A 19,357-nucleotide genomic window follows, 5' to 3' on the forward strand; every position below is an offset into this window, starting at 1 on the left:
AAGGCTGTCTCCAAGGATTTCCTTTCCCTGCTGGTCTAGTGGTTAAGAATCTGCCTTACAATGCAGGGGACATGGGTTCCAACCGAAGTCAGGGAACTAAGATCCCACAAGCCACAGGGCAACTAAGTCTGCATGCCTCAATAGAAGATTTCACATGATGCAACTGAGACCCAGGCAGCCAAATAAATAAATAGAATTAAGTTTCTCATTAAAAAAAAAAAAAACAAAAAAAAAAAACCCAAGCATGTCTCCAAGTTGCTAAGCATAGGAATCAGCTACAGGACACACACCTTGGGCTGATTAAGGGCTAATATTCTTGGTTGTTCTTTCAAGGAGAATCTAATATCAAGGACCAGAATAGATAGACATGAGCTGTTTTGACCTTAAAGATCACTTAGATCCACCTTCTTTTATACATATAGCAAAACTGAGGTCCAGAGGAGGGGAAAGACTTGCCCAAATGCACATAGAGAGAAAGGGTCAGAACTGGTCCTAAATGCAGGTCTCTAGATTCTATGTTCCTAACTGTAAAAGAAAACAAAAAATAGCGATTATTAGAATTCAACACATTGTGGATACTCAGAGGATCTGACTGTTGAGTAAGTGTAGGGAATGTTTGCTAACAGGATTCCCAAGCAGGAGAGCACTTAGTAATATTTTTTGAGTCCCAGAGGGTCAGGAAGGGCCAAATCATGAAGGCATCGAATGCCATGCTTGAGAGTATGAGTTCTCCTTAGCAGGCAACATGAAGCCATCAAAGATTTCAGAGGAGAGGATTGGCATGATCATTTCAATGATTTGAGAGAGTTCATTCTGGTTGCAGAGGGGAGAATGGATTGGAAGAGTCAGGTTCACTGCATGAGGATATAGGGACCTTTTCTAGTAGTCCTGGCAAGAGATGGGGCTTCCCAGGGGGCACTAGCGGTAAAGAACCCGCCTACCAACACAGGAGACCTGGGTTCAATCCCTGGGTTGGGAAGATCCCCTGAAGGAGGGCATGGCAGTCCACTTCAGTATTCTTGCCTGGGAAATCCCCACAGACAGAGGAGCCTGGTGGGCAACAGGCATGGGGTCTCAAAGAGTCGGACATGACTGAAGCGACTTAGTCTGCACGGCAAGAGCTGGTGGCCAGTGAAGGGTGGGGAGCACAGCTTCTCAAGCCTCTAGTCTCCTGCCCAGGGTCCCTGGCTTCATTCGTGGCAGGGCGGCTCTTTGATGGCCTTGGCACTGAGTAGGCCACAGGCTGATAACAGTCACAACCGCCACTGGCATCCTGACTGTGTAATAAACTGGGGCATCGGTTTCCCCAGCAAAGTGCTGCAAAGATGGTTGGTTGTGACACAGAAAGTCCTATTAGAAGGGTTTTCTAGGGAACTTCCCTGGCGATGTATTGATTAAGACTCATACTCCCACTGCAGGGGGCACAGGTTCAATCCCTAGTCAGGGAACTAAGAGCTCACAAGCTATGCAGTGAGGCCAAAAATAAAAAAATAAAGAAGTGTTTTCTACCTACAGGCTTTCAGTGAAGGGCAAAAATTCTAGAAACTAGAAGATTAAGCCTTCTAGTTTCTATACTTTGTCTGGATAATAAACATTTCCCGGTAGGAAGGTTAAGTTCCATCCACTGCTGCGTATGGAGTTCAAGTATTATAATAGTTGTTGTTGCTTAGTCTCTAAGAGGTGTCCAACTCTTTATGACCCCGTGGACTGTAGCCCACCAGGCTCCTCTGTCCATGGGATTCTCCAGGCAAGAATACTGGGGTGGGTTGCCATTTCCTTCTCCAGGAGATCTTTCTGACTCAGAGACTGAACCTGCGTCTCCTGCATTGGCAAACAGAGTCTTTACCTCTGAGCCACTTGGGAAGTGCCTGTTTAGAGTAGTTCATAACACAGAGCTTGGAGTCAGGCGATCCTGGGGTCTGAGTACTGACTTGTACTCACTAGCTGTGTAATCCTGAGCCCATTACTAAATCCCTTGACGTTATCCCAACTATAACATGGGAATAGCAGTACTACTTTTTTAACGGTTGTTGTCCTGATGATATAAGATAAAGCAGTTTAAGTGCTCAGAGCAAATCGCAAGGAGGGTCAGCTGGGTTTTTAAAACTATTGGGTTATTTGGCTGTCTCAGGTCTTGGCTGTGGCAATTACGGTCTTCGCTGTGGCATGGGGGTTGCTGGGCCGCGTGGGCCCTTGTTGCAGCACGTGGGCTTCTGTAGTTGTGTTGGGTCAGCTCTCCTCGAGCTGTGGGGCACAGGCTCTAGAGCATGGGCTTAGTTGCCCTGTGGCATGTGAGATCTTAGTTCTCCAACCAGCGGGGCATTTGTTCAAGATGGTGCAGTAGTAGTAGAAGCTCCTCTTCTCCTGAGAGACCACCAAGGTCACAGCTAGCCACTGAACAACCATCACCAAGGGGACACTGAAACCCACCCAAAAAAGATACCCCACGTCCAAGGACAAGGAAGAAGCTACAATGAGATAGTAGGAGCTACACAATCACAATGCAAGCAAAGCCTACACCCCCCAGGTGGGTGACCCACAAGCTGGAGAGCAATAATACCAGAAGAAGCTCTCGCGCTGCTGCGGGGGTTCTGGGCCCCACCTCAGGCTGCCCAGCCTGGGGATAGGGAAAAGGGAATCCCCAGGGAATCTGACTTTGAAGGCCAGCAGGATTTTAGTTCCCCAATCAGGGATCAAGCCTGCATCTCCTATATTGGAAGGCAGATTCTTATCCACTGGCCACCAGGGAAGTCCTACGTCAGCTGTTGTTAACTTTAATATCTCTATTGAATTATTTTGTAACTTGGTGTACTAAAAGAAAAAGATCACTTTTGTAAGCATAAAACATTCTGTGTTCAACATTTTTTAAGCCTCTTATTTGAACATTTTGTTTTAACCAAATTTCAAAAACTCTTGAATGAATGGTGGGACAGGAGAACTCTGGACACATGTCTACGTGCAGATGTTATAAATGTGCAATAAAAGCATTTGTTCTACGTTGCAAAAATGTTGTGTTCAAGAAGTGATTTTGCTATTGATTTGGTGAATTGACTTAAAACAAGTCCATTTAACCTTCTCAGATCTGTTTGCTTCCTCTGTAAAATAAGTGGGCATGATTTCTAAAGGCCTAAACAACTCTAAAATAAATACATGAATTTATTTTACACTCAAATTACATATTACTTGTGTGGCTATGACAGTAAGTCAAGCCCCAGTTATAATCTAAAGAAGCTCTAGAATCCTTCATGATTACTAAGGATCATTGCCAAAAATCTGTTTGTCATCCAAGATGTGATGTGTGGGCTTCCCTGGTGGCTCAGCAGTAAAGAACCCACCTGCCAATGCAGGAGATGCAGGTTCTATCCCTAGGTTGGGAAGATCCCCTGGAGAAGGAAATGGCAACTTGCTCCAGTATTCTTGCTTGGAGAATCCCATGGACAGAGGAGCCTGTCAGGTTACAGTCCATGCAGTTGAAAGAGCTGGACATGACTCAGCAACTAAGCCACCACCACGTGATGTGTGCCTTTATTTATCTAATTATCTGATAGTGTAAAACTGATTTCGAACATCTGGAAGGATGCTCATAGCTGAGAAACAGAAAACTGGAACCAGAGGTTGAGTCCCCTTGTACTTTCTAGTCCTTAGGGGAAAGCTTTCTCTTTTTTTTAACTTTCTCAGCTGTTCATATGTAATATTAAAGCTTTTCTCTGAGAGTGGCTTTTGGTGATAAGTTAATCAGTTTGGCAAAGCATTGGGAGTAGGTTAGAAAAATCAATTTTATAAGCAAACTTTGCAAGTCCAGCTCTGGCTCAACCCCTAGCACTTTCCCCACTGTTTTAAAAAAATGAATTAATTAGTTAATTTGGCTGCGCCAGGTCTTCGTTGAAGCTGCAGGATCTTTAGTTGCAGCATGCAGGCTCTTAGTTGCGACATGTGGGATCGGTTCCCTCACCAGGGACTGAACTGGTGTGTTAGTTGCTCAGTCATGTCTGACTCTTTGTGACCCATGGGGTGGGTTGCAATTCCCATCTCCAGGGTATCTTCCTGACCCAGATATCGAACCCAGGTCTCTTGCCTTGCAGGCAGATTCTTTACTGTCTGAGCCCCCTGTATTGGGAGCACAGAGTTTTAATCACTGAACCACCAGGGAAGTACCCCCCACTACCTTGTTTTGGCACATTCTAATACCCAGACTTAGCTTGACTATTTCCTTAAATCCTGCTCAGTGTTTTATTGAGGCTGTTCTCAATCTGGAAACACTTCTCTCCTTTTCCCTGAATTATTCCCCCACTTGGACTATCAACATGTCAAACTCTCCCCATCCTTTGAGGCTTAGTGCAAAGGTCACTTCTCCCACACAGTATGGGTAATTGTTCTCCTTGGGTGCATGGAATGTGCCCCTCAGCTGAGCTCCCAGAAGCTTCTGGAATGTACCTTTCAGGTGATCCCAGGCAGGCAAGAATAGTCCAGTTAGAATCTGCAGTTACACCACTTGAGTTCAAATTGCTATTGACCCCTCAGCTGTGATTTTAGGCAAGTTACAAACCTTTCCACACCTCAGTTTTCTCATCTGTAAAATGGAGCTAACGGTAGTACCAACCTCATCAGGTTTTCATTAGATTTACCTGAGTCTTTAAATGTAAAGCATTTATAATCTTGCCCATAGAGAGTGTTTAATAATGCTAGCTATCATTACTTCTCTCCTTCTCTCCTTCTATCTTTTTTTTTTTAATTAATTTATTTTTGTCTGTGCTGGGTATTCATTGCTGTGCATGGGCTTTCTCTAGTTGTGGTGAGTGGGGGCTACTCTTCACTGCAGTGCACAGGCTTCTCATTGTGCTGACTTCTCCAGTTGCTAAGCACAGGCTGTAGGCGTGTGGACTTCAGTATTTGCAGCTCTCAGGCTCTAGAGCTCAGGCTGCATAATTGTGGCCCATGGGCTTTAGTTGCTCTGCAGCATGTGAAATCTTCCCGGACCAGGGGTCTAACCTGTATCCTCTGCATTGGCAGGCGGATTCCTATCCACTGTACCACCAGGGAAGTCCTCTTCTATCTTATTTTACAGATAAAATATTCCTGTCTCATGCTTCCTCCTAGACACTACACTCACTGAGAACATGAGGATTTGTGCCTGTTCATTTTAGGGGGAGCTCCTTTTGTGTCTAGAACTTAGCATACAGAACTAGGTATCTGACAGGTGTTAGAAAACTTCAGCTCAAGTCCTTACTCCCTTTTCATCCCTAATATTAACAAGATGACTTGAACCATGAAATAAGCAATTCCATGAATTAAGGAGGCTTATTGTAATTAAATGTCAAATTGGGCCTTAGACTAAACAGTCTAGTGTCAGCGGCATGCTAGTGCATGCGGCTGGGACAAGGCTTTTTAAGGAACGTTGCATGTGGTGTACAGCTATTTGACCCAGGGCTCCCAGCTCACAGTCCTGCCCCTGTTCCACTGTTCCCTGCGCCAGATTCTCTTACCTTTTCTTCCCGTGGCTGTGGGTCAGCCTGACCCCAGCTGGCCATGCACAACAGTGACCAAGGCCATCATGGGTCACCCTGCAGGGCGCGGTCTCACCTCTATCTATGGACAAATTAACGAACAAATATGTACTACAGGGAAACGATGTTTTGTTCCTGCAGGACAAAGTTCAGTCATACTCAAGACTTTAGGTCAAATTGAGATCTATTTCTGAGATATTTTCCACAGATATTTCTCCCATCTTTACAGAGACATGTTTTGGTCTGTGTTCATGGATTCTTGCCAACCAGCAGTTTACCCAACGCTGTGGTTCATTTCTTTGTTTTCTATACACTGTTTGACTTCTCTCATATTTGGCTTTGTCTGGGGACTCTCAGCATATGCTTTACATGGCTAGTCAGTCCGACCTTTTAATATTTTTGGATCTTAATACAAAAAAAAAAAAAAAAAATTCAGACCAGAGGCCAAGATTTTTCTAATAATAAACCAGGGACTACTCATTTTCTTTTTAAGTGAGTATTAACTTCAATTTAGTTCTCTTCTGTGAAACTTCACAGCATTAATGTTCAAACGTAATTCAGGTCAAGTATAATATCAGCTCCTGGGGTGTCATTAATAGTTCCTCGTTCATGAATAAGAGCCCTACAAAGTAGCACAGGCCCACAGAAATGGGCCTGAGGAAATTAGGCCAAGCAAGGCTCAAAGAAATGAAGGGATAAGAGGCTGCATTTTCCCTGCTCTCAGGAGCAGCACTTCTTTTCTCATAAGTAACCTTAGACACAGGCAATGTAGGCACTGGCCTGTAGCATAGAGGGGCGCTGAAGGTCTCAAAAGGTGGTCCTCCAACCCACCTCTAATGCTTGACATTCCTACCTCCAGAATGGTATTCCCTTGGCAGAAGTTTGATTCAGACGCTTCCATCCATCCCTTTCCTCATTCATTCACTCATCAAATGTTAATTAGTGCCACTGTGTGCAGGAACCCCGGAGAGAAAAGTGAGAAGGACTCAAAGCTTTTCGTTTTGTGGGAAGATCAAAATAAGGAGATGGTTAAAACTCTGAGCCTTTGTCAGATGGTTAAAACTTCACCTTTGGGACTGCCGGAGGGGAGGGAGGTGGCCCCAGAGAATGGGAAGTCACAGAAAACCACAAGTGGAAGAACGATGAAGTCATGGACTTCACAAGGACAAGTTAGGGAAGGAAAGAAAATGCTGAGTGCAGACCTCTCTGATGGAGTCAATGCTTTAAGCTGGCTAGTGTATACCAACAAAGTGGAATGGACAGTTGACCCCTAGGTTCCCAATGTAAAGTCATCTGAAAACTGGCAGAACTTGACTCATAAGCTAAGACTTGATGGGCTTCCCAGGTGGCGCTAGTGGTAAAGAGCCCGCCTGCCAATACAGGTAGATGTGAGAGATACGGGTTTGATTCCTGGGTCGGGAAGATCCCCTGGAGAAGGGCATGGCAACCCGCTCCGGTATTCTTGCCTGGAGAATCCCATGGACAGAGGAGCCTGGCGGGCTACAGTCCATAGTGTAGCACAGAGTAGCACACGACTGAAGTGACTTGACACAAATAACACACTAAGACTTGATAGGAAAGTGAGAGAGAACGCACAGCCACTGGGAACCTGGGCCACTGACCAGGGGGGCCGGCAGTGAGCCCTTAGCTGTTGGAGGAACAACTTAACGCACTGAGGCCAGAGGCGGAGATGCCCTGAGACAAGGCCCTGAGACAGATGCCCTGAGACAAGGCCAAGCAGAGTAATTTGGGTGAAAGTAGGCACCGGCTTAGTTTTGCACAGTAGGTGCCAGAGGGAAGTTCATAAATTAAATCAGAATTAATGCGATTTCCCTGGTGGTCCAGTGGCTAAGACTCTGAGCGTCCAAGGTAGCAGGCTTGGGTTTGATCCCTGGTCAGGGAACTAGATCCCACTTGCCACAACTGAAGATACTACATGTTGCAGTGAAGATCAAAGATCTCATGTGCCACAACTAAGACCTGGCACAGCCAAATAAATAAATATTTTTAAAAAGAATTAGTGTGGTTTATGTAGTCAGGAAATGGCAACCCATTCCAGCATTCTTGCCTGGGATATCCTATGGGTAGAGGAGCCTGGTGGGCCATAGTCCATGGGGTCAAAAAGAGCTGGACACAATTTAGTGACCAAACAATGACAATAATGTAGTTAAAATGGGCAAACCATGTGGTTGGTTTCAGGACTAGGAAGCCTGTTGAATCCTCAAATTCTTATCACTGCACCATAACCCCAAACAACACGTGTTCTTCTATCTATTGAAGCACCTCTGTGGCCTCTTCTTTGCCATTCAAGACGTGGCACCAGGGTCTCCTCCCCTGGTGGCTAAGTCTGTTAAGAGTGCCTGCTTCAAGCTCCCAGAGCAATTAGCACATCCCTCCCACTGGAATGAGGCTCATCACAATGGACTGTCCTGTCTGTTTACCTTTGTCTCCCCCTCCACTAAACTGTGAGCTCTCTTAGGGACAAGGTTGCCTTCCATCTCCACAGCCCCGGGAACACAGCCTCAGATTGGAACATGTGCATGCTAAGTCACTTCAGTTGTATCCAACTCTTTGCGACCCCATGGACTAATGCCAGGTTCCTCTGTCCATAGGATTCTCCAGGCAAGAATACTGGAGTGGATTGCCATGCCATCCTCCAGGGGAATCTTCCTGATGCAGGGATCAAACCTGCATTAGCAGGCGGGTAAATGGATTAAATGGATGAATGATTGGCCCGAATCATCAAGGATTTGTATTCTTCTTGGGAATACATACCTCACTGTGGAGATGCTCAGAAAAATGCTGAACATATTTTAATATGGTGGCAGACTGCAAGGAGATCAAACCAGTCCATCCTAAAGGAAATCAGTCCTGAATATTCATTGGAAGGACTGATGCTGAAGCTGAAGCTCCAATACTGTGGCCACCTGATGGGAAGAACTGACTCATTGGAAAAGACCCTGATCCTGGGAAGGATTGAAGGCAGGAGGAGAAAGGGATGAGATGGTTGGATGGCATCACTGACTGGATGCACAGGAGTTTGAGCAAGCTCCAGGAGTTGGTGATGGACAGGGAATGCTGCAGTCCATGGGTCTCAAAGAGTTGGACATGATGAGCGACTGAACTGAAACCAAAGATAAAAAGCGGGTGCTTCAGTCCAATTCAAACCTAGTTGCAATTTTTTGTGCTTTATTTTCCTGTTCGTATGAGCGCTGTAATGTGAAGTCAAGGTCTGCTTAGTAGGCAGGTTCCAAAGATGTACTGGGAGAAGCAATCTCATCAGAAAAGCTGAACCAGGAGCCAGGAGCTCTAGCCTCTCTTCCTGACCCCCCACCAACTTCCTAATCATGTCACACAGATGGGCTTCTTATCTGCACGTGCTTCCAGCCTCCAGCCTCCAGTCTTCCCCCTTAGCGCTCCCTCCTCCACCCTTTCCTGAAAACAAATTAATCATATTGTAAAAACCTTGTTGCCTTCCAGAGCAAAGTCTCAACTCCTTAGCCTCCAAAGCAAAGTCCAGAGCAAAGCCTCAACTAATTAGCACGTGAGAAAGGTCTTTTCAATATCTCTCAAGACTGATGGTCCTTTATCCATATCCTTATATCCAGTTAACTCCATGGTTCCCACTTCCCTTGGTTAGTGGTTTAGTTACTAAGTTGTGTCCAACTCTTGAGACCCCATGTACTATAGCCTGCCAGGATCCTCTGTCCATGGGATTTCCCAGGCAAGAATACAGGAGTGGGTTGCCATTTCTTTCTCCAGAGGATATTCCCAAACCTGAGTCTCCTGCACTGCAGGCAGATTCTTTACTGACTGAGCTACCAGGGAAGCCCCATTGCCCTAACCAAGCTCTTTTGTGCCCCTGTGTCTTTTCTATACGCTGTCTCTGATATCAGCAGTAACCTTCCACTCTCACTTCACCTGGTGAGTTCCTGTTTGTTCATCTTGTAAGACTCAGCCAGTGGAGCCGAAGAGTTGCTTTCTCAGCAAGGCCTCTTTCAACTCCAGACAACATAAACGCCTTCTCCCATGGCATTTCACTTGTTTATCTCAGACTCCTTATAACCCTGATAGAAATGATTTGCTTACTCATCCATCTCAGTTGCAAAACTGAGTTCCTCTAGGTCAAGGGTCATAACTTTTATATCTTCTCTTTTGTTGCTAGCACTGAAGAGGTTCTCCAATATACGTTGTTAGAAAACAAAAATATGCACTATATTGCATTTTACTTGTCCTATCTTCCTGTGACTGCTATTCCCCTCTGCTCCATCTCCGCAAGAAACCTAATCTTTAAATAGTCTGCTGAGCACTGACCAGACAGCAGGTGCTATGTTTTACCTTTTACCTTTAATTTAATCCTTATCTCCACCTTACGAGACATTACTATTACTTTCCATATAAAGAAACTGAAACCCAAAAAGGTTAAGGATCTTTCCCGAGTCCCGGTTAGTAGGTCACAGAGCTAGGATCGAAACTGAAGTCCCTAAGATTTCAAAGCCCATGTGAAGTGAAGTGTTAGTCGCGCCATCATGTCCGATTCTTTGAGACCCCATGGTAGCCCACCAGGCTCCTCTGTCCATGGGATTCTCCAGTCAAGAATACTGGAGTGGATTGCCATTTTCTTTTCCAGGGGATCTTTCCAATCTGTTGCAGGAAGGGGGACCCCTTTCAGGGCCCGAGAGTGGGCTCTTGTCTAACACTCAGAAATGAATTGTCCGAGGAGACACACATGCTCACAAATTAAGAGACTTTCCTGGGAAGGGGCACCTGGGCGGAGAGCAGGAGGGTGAGGGAGAGCAGGAGGGTGAGGGAGCCCAGGAGGACTGCTCTGCCGCGTGACTCATGGTCTTGGGTTTTATGGTGATGGGATTAGTTCCCGGCTTGTCTTTGGCCAATCATTCTGACTCAGGGTCCTTCCTGGTGGCACACACGTTGTTCAGCCAAGATGGATGCCAGCAAGGAGGATTCTGGGAGGTGGCCGGACACATGGCGCCTCCTTTTGGCCTTTCTCGAACTCTTCCCATTGGTGGTGGTTTATTAGTTCCATGTTCCTTACCAATACCTCCTGTCAAAAAATGACTCACACAAATGGCTACGATGGTGCCTGGCCAGGGTGGACAGTTTCAGTCAGGGTGTTTCCCCTAACAGACCCAGGGATCGAACCCAGGTCTCCCACATTGCAGGCAGATTATTTACCATCTGAGGTCCTTCCAAAGCCCGTGGCCTTTCCACAATATCACCCACTTCCTCCCAGGCCTGCACCTGGGTGTTCACTTGGTCGTTTCATTGCTCTGAGCTGCATTGACGAGGACTGCAAGAGTCAGGTTCACTCCAGCTTGCGGCTGGCCGTCCCCACAACTCACCCATGAAAGCCTAGACAGCTACATCTCAGTGCCAGCACACGTGGGGACAAAGCCCAGATCCCCTCCCAGCAGGAAGTGGTCTCTCCTCGCACAGGGAACCGGCCCTCCCTTTCCAGGGATCAGATGGAGCCTTCAGCCCAGAGGCCCTCTCACAGTTCATGGGTTTGCCCCTGATGTCCAGCCCAGAAACTCTCTGTTCCCTGGTTCCCTGGAGAATGGGAAATTGTTGGCTTCTGCAATGTTTTTCTGGTCCCTAAGCCCCGGGGGTGAAAGGTCTCTTGGATGGAAGCAAACAAGCCAAGTTTACCCAGCCCAGGAGGCGTCAGCGCCCTGAGCCATATTCTGTTAGGGGCGCCCACAACAGCTGCGGCTTCTCCTTCTCAGCATGATACCTGCCCCGGAGGATGGACGATTTCCGGCCTCACTGCAGAGCAGACAGAAAGCAGAAATCCGCTGGAGCTTCCTCCACACTGGCGACTCTGCACAGAATCTTCAGAAGTGGCCTCTGCTCCCTCCACTTTCCACTGCCACTGCTGAGCCTTCAGCTTAGGGGGCGAAGAGAGGCTCACAGGAAGATATGTTCCATAATCTTTAAAATGTCTAAGGATACAGGAATGAGCGAGGGGGGAGCAGAGTATTTACATGCTTGTGAATACCTATTGCAGGCCAACCATTTTACACACATCATCTCATTTCATCATCACTGTCACTCTTTTCCCATTTTAAATATGCGCAAACCGAAACTGTCTCTAACCACAACAGCATGTTTCCTTTTGTTGGCAAAAGGGATACCATGAGGCCTTTGACCTTGGGCCCGAGAATTCGTGATGGAGTTCAGCGTGGGGGTGAGGTGGGACACGGCTGCACATGTAGGATCCAGTGAGTCCAGTCTCACACTATAAAATCTCACCCCCTGTGACCCTGCCTGGAATCAGGAATTCTATCTGGACTCCAAACCCATTTGTCCAGTGCTGGGGAAAGGAGGAAGTTTGAATTTTACAACAAGCAGCTTGAACTAGGAGTCTGAATACATTTTCTTGAGTCCCAGCTTTTATGACTTAACATATGTAAGCTCTTGCCTTAGTTTTCTCATCTGTAAAGTGGGCAGGAAAAGAATTGATTTCCTAGCTTAGGAATTTTGTGAGGACTAAATGAAGTATCGAACGTGCAGTGTAGGGAAGGTCCTACAGAGAGCTGGCCTGTTCGGAAACGAGCCGCGTTCTTGTCTGCTGTCCCTTCTGTGAAGCTCCATCCTTGGCTGAACAGCACTCCATTCTCCAGATTAATTTTTCTCCCACCCCCACTCACCCCTCAAGCTAAATGAAGAGCCATTTGGTGTAGAAGAGGAAACAGACTAAGAACTGGATGAGCTTGGATCTGAAACCTGATTTTATTAATTAATTGCTTGAGTAATCAAGCAAACCCCTAAGCCATAATATCCCTACCTGTGGAATGGGGATGGTATTTTTTTTTTTTTTTAAACAAAGCAACCAATGTTTATTAAACACCCAGTAGGCACCAGGCACTCTTCGTGTGTCGTCTTGTGTGAATCTGTTATGCATTTGTTTTCGGCTGTGCTGGGTCTTCGTTGTTGCACTCAGGTTCTGCACTGAGCTGCATGAGTTTCTCTCTTGTGGCCCACGGGCTCTAGAGTGCTCAGGCTCAGAAGTTGCAGTGCACAGGATTAATTTCCCAGTGCTTAGCTTTCCAACCAGGGATTGAACCCACATTCCCTGCATTGAAAGGCAGATTCTTAACCATTGACCTCCCAGGGAGGTCCCTGAATGGGGATGATATTAATACTTACTTTCTAGAGCTGTCATGAAGACTATGTGAGAGAATGAATGCACCAATGTTTGTCAATTCCTTTTTTTAATTGAAGTATAGTTGATTTACACTATTGTGTTAGTTTCAGGTATATAGCAAAGTGATTCAGTTTTATATATATATATATTTCCCCCCATACCCTTGGATTAGTTTCCATTACAAGTTATCACCTGATATCAATACTTTGTCAATTCTAGTATACTATATACAAATGTAAGTTATTCATCCAACTCAGTTTTTTGACCATCTGCTATGGGCCAGACATGTGCCAGGTGATGAGGGTACAAAGAAAATAAGACATAAACTCCATTAAGCTCACAGTCTGAGGAAGAGACAGACATGTAAACAGGTAATTACAACACGGTGCGGTAAGTGTCATGATAGGGGAAGAGCAGAATGCTTGAAGCACAGAGGAGGGGCACAGTATTAGTTATCTATTGCTGCAGATCATGTCACCTTGAAACTTAGTAGCTTGCAGCAAGCATTTATCTCATCTGTTTACTGAGAATAAGGAACCTGGGAATGGCTTCGCTGTCTAGTTCTGGCTCAGGGCCTTTCACAGGGTCAAACTGTTGGCCAGGGATGTCATCTCTGAAAACTCATTTGTGGCTGGAGAATCCACCTCCAAGCTCACTCATGTGGCTGTTGGTAGGAGGCTTCACTTCTTTGCCATGTGGGCCTCTCCACGGATCTGCTCGAGACACGACTTCCCCTAAACCAAGTCATCCGAGAGAGAAAGCGTGTATGAGAGAGAGGTTATAACCTAACCTTAGAAGTGCCATGCTATCACTCTGCCATTTTCTGCTGGTCACCAAAAAAAGCTAAATATGGTGCAATGCAGGAGGGGAATACATAAGGGTGGGACATGCAGGAGCATAGAGCTGTCAAGAAGTGCTACTGACCTTGCTAGTGAGAGCTTCTTTCAGCTCGGTCTCCAGGGCAGTTGCAACCAGGTGAAGTCAGGCCCTATGGGCCCTGGTATGGCCTTTCAAATTCATAGCCTACCCAGAACTGATCATCAGTAGCTACTATTCACCATGCGCTATTAATAGTGCAACTCACATTGTGTTCAGGCACGTGTTCACATGTCTGACATCCCTCTAGACTGCACTGAGCAGGCAGGGAAAATGTCTGTCTGGTGCATGGTTATGTTCAATATCTAGTATGCTGCCTGGCCCTATGCCTAAATGTTTTATGAAATAATTATTGGGAAGTGAATGAATGCACTGTATTTGTCAAACAGTCCATGCAGGTGAGTAATAACTACAACATTTAAGCAACTATGCTAGGTGTTTCCAAACTGCCTGGCCCTATGCTACATGCTTTACATGTATTATTTCACTTAATACTCATAACAACTCTATTACAATTCCCCCTTAACAGATGAGGAAATTAAGGTCACACAATTAGAAAACGGTGGAGCCTGAGTGGGACTCCAAGTCTGTCAGACTCCAAAGTCTGTGCAACTCATCATATCATATCTTGTGGCATCGTCTTCTCAAACAAAAGAACAAACAAAAAAATTGCAGATCTGAAGGATCTGTGTACACGCGCGCATACACACACACACACCCCCTTTCTTTTTCCAGGAAAGCCCAGCTTATGTCCTACCTCTTCCGGGAAGTGACACTTGCCTCCCTTAAACGCCTGGGACATTTGTGATAGCACTGCTCAGCTGATGCCATATGTAGTCTTTTCTATGTGTAGATGCTTCAGATCCAAGTATACTTTTTTCTTTATTTTTAAAAACTTTTTATTTTGTGTTATAAAATAAATTGGGGTATAGCCAATTAACAGTATTGTAATAGTTTCAGGTAAACAGAAAAGGGATTCAGCCATACATATACATGTATCAATGCTCCCTCAAGTTCCCCTCCCAATTGACCATGCTGCTGCTGCTAAGTCGCTTCAGTTGTGTCCGACTCTGTGCGACCCCATAGACAGCAGCCCACCAGGCTCCCCCATCCCAGGGATTCTCTAGGCAAGAATACTGGAGTTGGTTGCCATTTCCTTCTCCAATGCATGAAAGTGAAAAGTCAAAGTGAAATCACTCAGTCTGTCTGACTCTTAGTGACCCCGTGGACTGCAGCCCACCAGGCTCCTCCGTTCATGGGATATTCCAGGCAAGAGTACTGGAGTGGGGTGCCATTGCCTTCTCCACCCAATTGATCATAAGTAGTCTTAATTTTCAGTTTATCCTTTTTGTAGCTCAGGTCCATGGCTTCCTTCTTTAATCATGGAGGGAGCTGGACTGCTTCTCAAAGGCCCTTTCTGGCTTGCACATCGTTGGAGGCATTTCTTGACTCCCTAAGGGCACACTCACCTGCTTGCAGGGAAGGTTGGTGTTGTATGTGGCAGGCCCTCACTGATAGCAGGACTTTTACCTGACTGTGTTCAAAGAGCCTGCTAGCTACCATTTCTCAACTACCCTTAAGCTCCTAGGGACCTCTTACATGTAGCACAGGGCCTGGAGCACGGGAGGCTCTCTATAAATATTGCCTGGGTATACATATAAATATGTCATATTATGTAACTCATAACATATTATATGAGTGAGTAAATGAACTGGTGGTAATGATTATAACCTTAATAAAAACCTCAGGGACTTCCCTGGTGGTCCAGTGGTTAAGAATCCACCTTCCAATGCGGGGGATGCAAGTTCAATCCCTGGCCAGGGAGCTAAGCTCCCACATGCCATGGAGCAGCTAAGCCCTTGCACCACAGCTAGAGAAAGCCCACATGCACAGCTAAGGAAGGCCATGCACACGACAACAAAGACCCAAGGCAGCCAGAGTTAGCAACAGCAACAACAAAACCCCTCATGTATTTGGCATTACAAAATAGACAGTACTGGTCAAGTAGTTGACATTACTTGGGTGGCACCTCCTTCACCACAAGGTTTCTCTAGGCAAAGCCTAGAGAGCCAGGATGGAGTATTTGGAATTAGAGTGGACAGAGCAGTAGTCACATAGGCAAACTTTGAGTCCCCTTGTTCTAGACTGCCTGCCAACTCATCACCCTTCTCTTTGGACTTATTGCCCCACCTCTTATTGCAAGATCTTTTCACAACATGAGGCAATACCTCTGTCTACAGCTTTATCTGCTCTGGGTACATATGTGTTTGGCTTCTGCTCAGATGCCATCACCCATCTGTGGCAGAAGGGGCAGGGGTTATGACTTCATCTCAGCAGTAGCGTTTCCCCGGATCCCACTATCAAATGGGAGGACTCTAGGAATCCTCCACACAGGGACACAGGACAACAGAAGCCCTCTTGCTCATCTCCATGGAGGCCGCTGATGGGACCTCTCCTTGTTTAACCTTCTCTCTGTTATCTGGCTTTCTACTGGAAGGTAGCTGATGCAGTGTTAAAGAGCATGGGTTTTGCAATTACAGCTCAATTTTTATTTTAGTTTTGCTTCTGATTAGGTATATCTCTTGGGCAAATTACTTAAATTTTTTCAGCCTTAATTTTCCCATATATAAATTAGAATTAATAGTATCTACTTCATAGAGTTGTTGTGAGGATGGAGTTAATGTGCAAAGGGTTTAGAATAGAACCTGCAAATAAAATGCCCTCCATCCATAGTGACTGTCTTTTTTTTTTTCCCACTTGTTCTGGGTTTCCCTAGTGACTCAGACAGTAAAGAATCTGACCACAATGCGGGAGACCTGGATTATATCCCTGGGTCAAGGGAATGGCAACCCATTCTTGCCTGGAGAATTCCATGGACAGAGGAGAAGGGAATGGCAACCCATTCCAGTATTCTTGCCTGGAGAATTCCATGGACAGAGGAGTCTGGCAGGCTACAGTCCATGGGGTTGCAAAGAGTTGGACGTGACTGAGCAACTAACACACAACATACAGAGGATTGAAACACAGTTCATTTTTCAACTCATTTCTTTACATAAATCTAGAACTGTGACTCATCTTCACACTCCCTTGATTTTTTTCATGTCTTGTATTATGGAATATAATACACATACAACATGCAGAACTATCCATAGTGAAAGTCACTCAGTCACATCAGACTCTCTGTGACCCCAAGGACTATACAGTCCATGGAATTCTCCAGGCCAGAATACTGGAGTGGGTAGCTGTTCCCTTCTCCAGGGGATCTTCCTAACCCAGGGATCGAACTCAGGTCTCCCACATTGCAGGCAGATTCTTTACCAGCTGAGCCACAAGGGAAGGCCAAGAATACTGGAGTGCATAGCCTATTCCGTCTCCAGCCAATCTTCTCGACCCAGGAATGGAACTGGGGTCTCCTGTATTGCAGGTGGATTCTTTACCAGCTGAGCTACCAGGGAAGCCCTATGCATAGGACGAACTATGCATAGAATAAAACAAAAATATATAGCTTAAATAACTATAAAGCTAAACCTCATGAGACTTCCTTAAAGTCATTAAATATAACATTGCTAGGCAATGTTATATAAATATAAATGATAAATATAATCTCTTATCACAATCACTTCTCTTCCCCTATCATACTACCTATCTTAAATAGTGATTGTTTTCTGTGTCCGCTGCTCAACACTGGGGCTGGAGTGGGTAGTAAGGGGCTGAGGGAAGGAGAATGAAATTCGGATTTACTGAATGGTGGCCCAAGAGCTTTACTTCTTACCTGAACTTATTTCATATTTAAAAGCACCCCCAGGACTTGCCTGGTGGTCCAATGATAAAGAATCCACTTGTGGCTCAGTTGGTAAAGAATCTGCCTGCAATGCGGGAGACCTGGGTTTGATCCCTGGGTTGGGAAGATCCCCTGGAGAAGGAAACAGCTACCCACTCCAGTATTCTGGCCCAGAGAATTTCATGGACTGCAGAGTCCATGGGGTCACAAAGAGTCGGACAGGACTGAGAGACTTTTTCATCACATCCTGCAATGCAGGGGAGACAGGGTCGATCCCTGGTCACGGAGCCAAACTCTCATCCACCACAGGGCAACTAAGCCCCCAGCCAAAACTACTGAGCCCATGCACTCAAGAGCCCATGTGTCGCAACTAGAGAAGACCCACACGTGGCAACAAAGAGCCCACGCATGAAAATGAAGGCCCAGTGCAGCCAAAAAAAAAAGAAGGACCCCCCACTTGCAGGTGAATCTCAGGAGATTAAAGAACTGTCTCAACGTCACGCAGCCTGGCTAGGGAACAGGTCTTCCTGATACGTATTCTTACCCTGTTCCCTAGCAGAACCCTCCGGGGGTCCCCTGGAACCTTTCCATTTTGTCCTTCTCAGTGATGAATCCATGCACTTGCCTTGACATCCTTTTTCACGCTTAGAACTGAAACTGCTGTGTGCATGCAGTTCTCACCTCTCTCCCACTTCCTTTACTGACCCACATGATGTTCTGTGAAGTGAAGTGAAAGTCGCTCAGTCGTGTTTTGCAACCCCATGGACTATACAGTCCATGGAATTCTCCAGGCCAGAATACTGGAGTGGGGAGCCTTTCCCTTCTCCAGGGGATCTTCCCAACCCAGGGATCGAACCCAGGTCTCCCACATTGCAGGTGGATTCTTCAGCAGCTGAGCCACCAGGGAAGCCCAGATGTTCTGAGAGTCCTGCTTTAACTTCTCTTCCACTCAGCCTGCTCTTCTGGTGAACTCTTGCCTGTTTCTCTGGGTTTGTCGCCCTCCTCCTTTCTGTACGTAGCGATCTCATTTCCACGGCCTCAGCGGCCCCTGTGCCTGTGACTGTCTGCAGGAGCCCCAGCGGGATTGCTATCAGTAGCTCGGGCCAGACTGGCTCAGCTGCACGCAAAGTGGGGCAGGGGGGTTGGGGGGATAGTTGGGAGAGTAGGGCTTCAGAAGGAGACCAAGCTGGGTGTCCAGGAGGCCAGTAGGGAAACAGAGGGGCAAATAGTCTGGAAAACAGCTACCCTCTTAGGTAAGGGCAGATGGTAGGCCTGCTGCTCAGGTGTTAGCAATGCTCTGTCAGGGCTCTTGGCAGTTCTTAGCAGGAGCAAGGTCTGTGAGGCCTGGGATTTAGGAGAGATTAGGATAAGACAGGCTGAATTGCTAGGTTTTAAGCTGGTATCACGTCAGGAGTTCAGCTCCAGCAGAATCCAAAAACAGAGTGGGATTGGGGATTTATAGACAGGCCCAGTTCAAGCAGTCTATTTGAGATAATAAACCATCAGACTGTCTTGAAAATTCTATTATTTTGGCATCCAGATTGAATGTCCCAGGCTGCCTCTCCTACTCAGAAGTTCCACCAAAAATTCTTTTGCAGATTCTGGCTTCTGATTTTTAGTTCTGAAAATGCAATCATTGTACCTAACCCCGTAGTCCATGAACTAAAATATTTGGGAAAATAGTTATACGCTACCACCATTACGCTCCATTTTTCTGACTTCCTAAAAAAAGTCCTTTGGCCTATCATGTTATTTCTTTTACAAATTAAAAATGTTTTAACGGTACAAGCTAGTAATCATAAATAACTATTTTTTTTTGCAAAAAAAATTTAGAAATAAGTTAATAAGTAAAAGGTAAAAAAATCTTATACACCCCTACTCCACTCCACTTCCTTGTGTAAATTAATCTCCTACTTAGTAAGTACTGTAAGTAAATTCCTGCTCTAAGCTTTTCTAAGAATTTAGGGAGATGCAGGAGCATACAGGGTTACAGGTTGGGGGAGAGGAGGTTCTCCTGGCAGAGAGTAG

This window comes from Bos indicus, chromosome 29, assembly GCF_029378745.1.
Source record: "Bos indicus isolate NIAB-ARS_2022 breed Sahiwal x Tharparkar chromosome 29, NIAB-ARS_B.indTharparkar_mat_pri_1.0, whole genome shotgun sequence".
Taxonomy (NCBI): Eukaryota; Metazoa; Chordata; class Mammalia; order Artiodactyla; family Bovidae; genus Bos; species Bos indicus.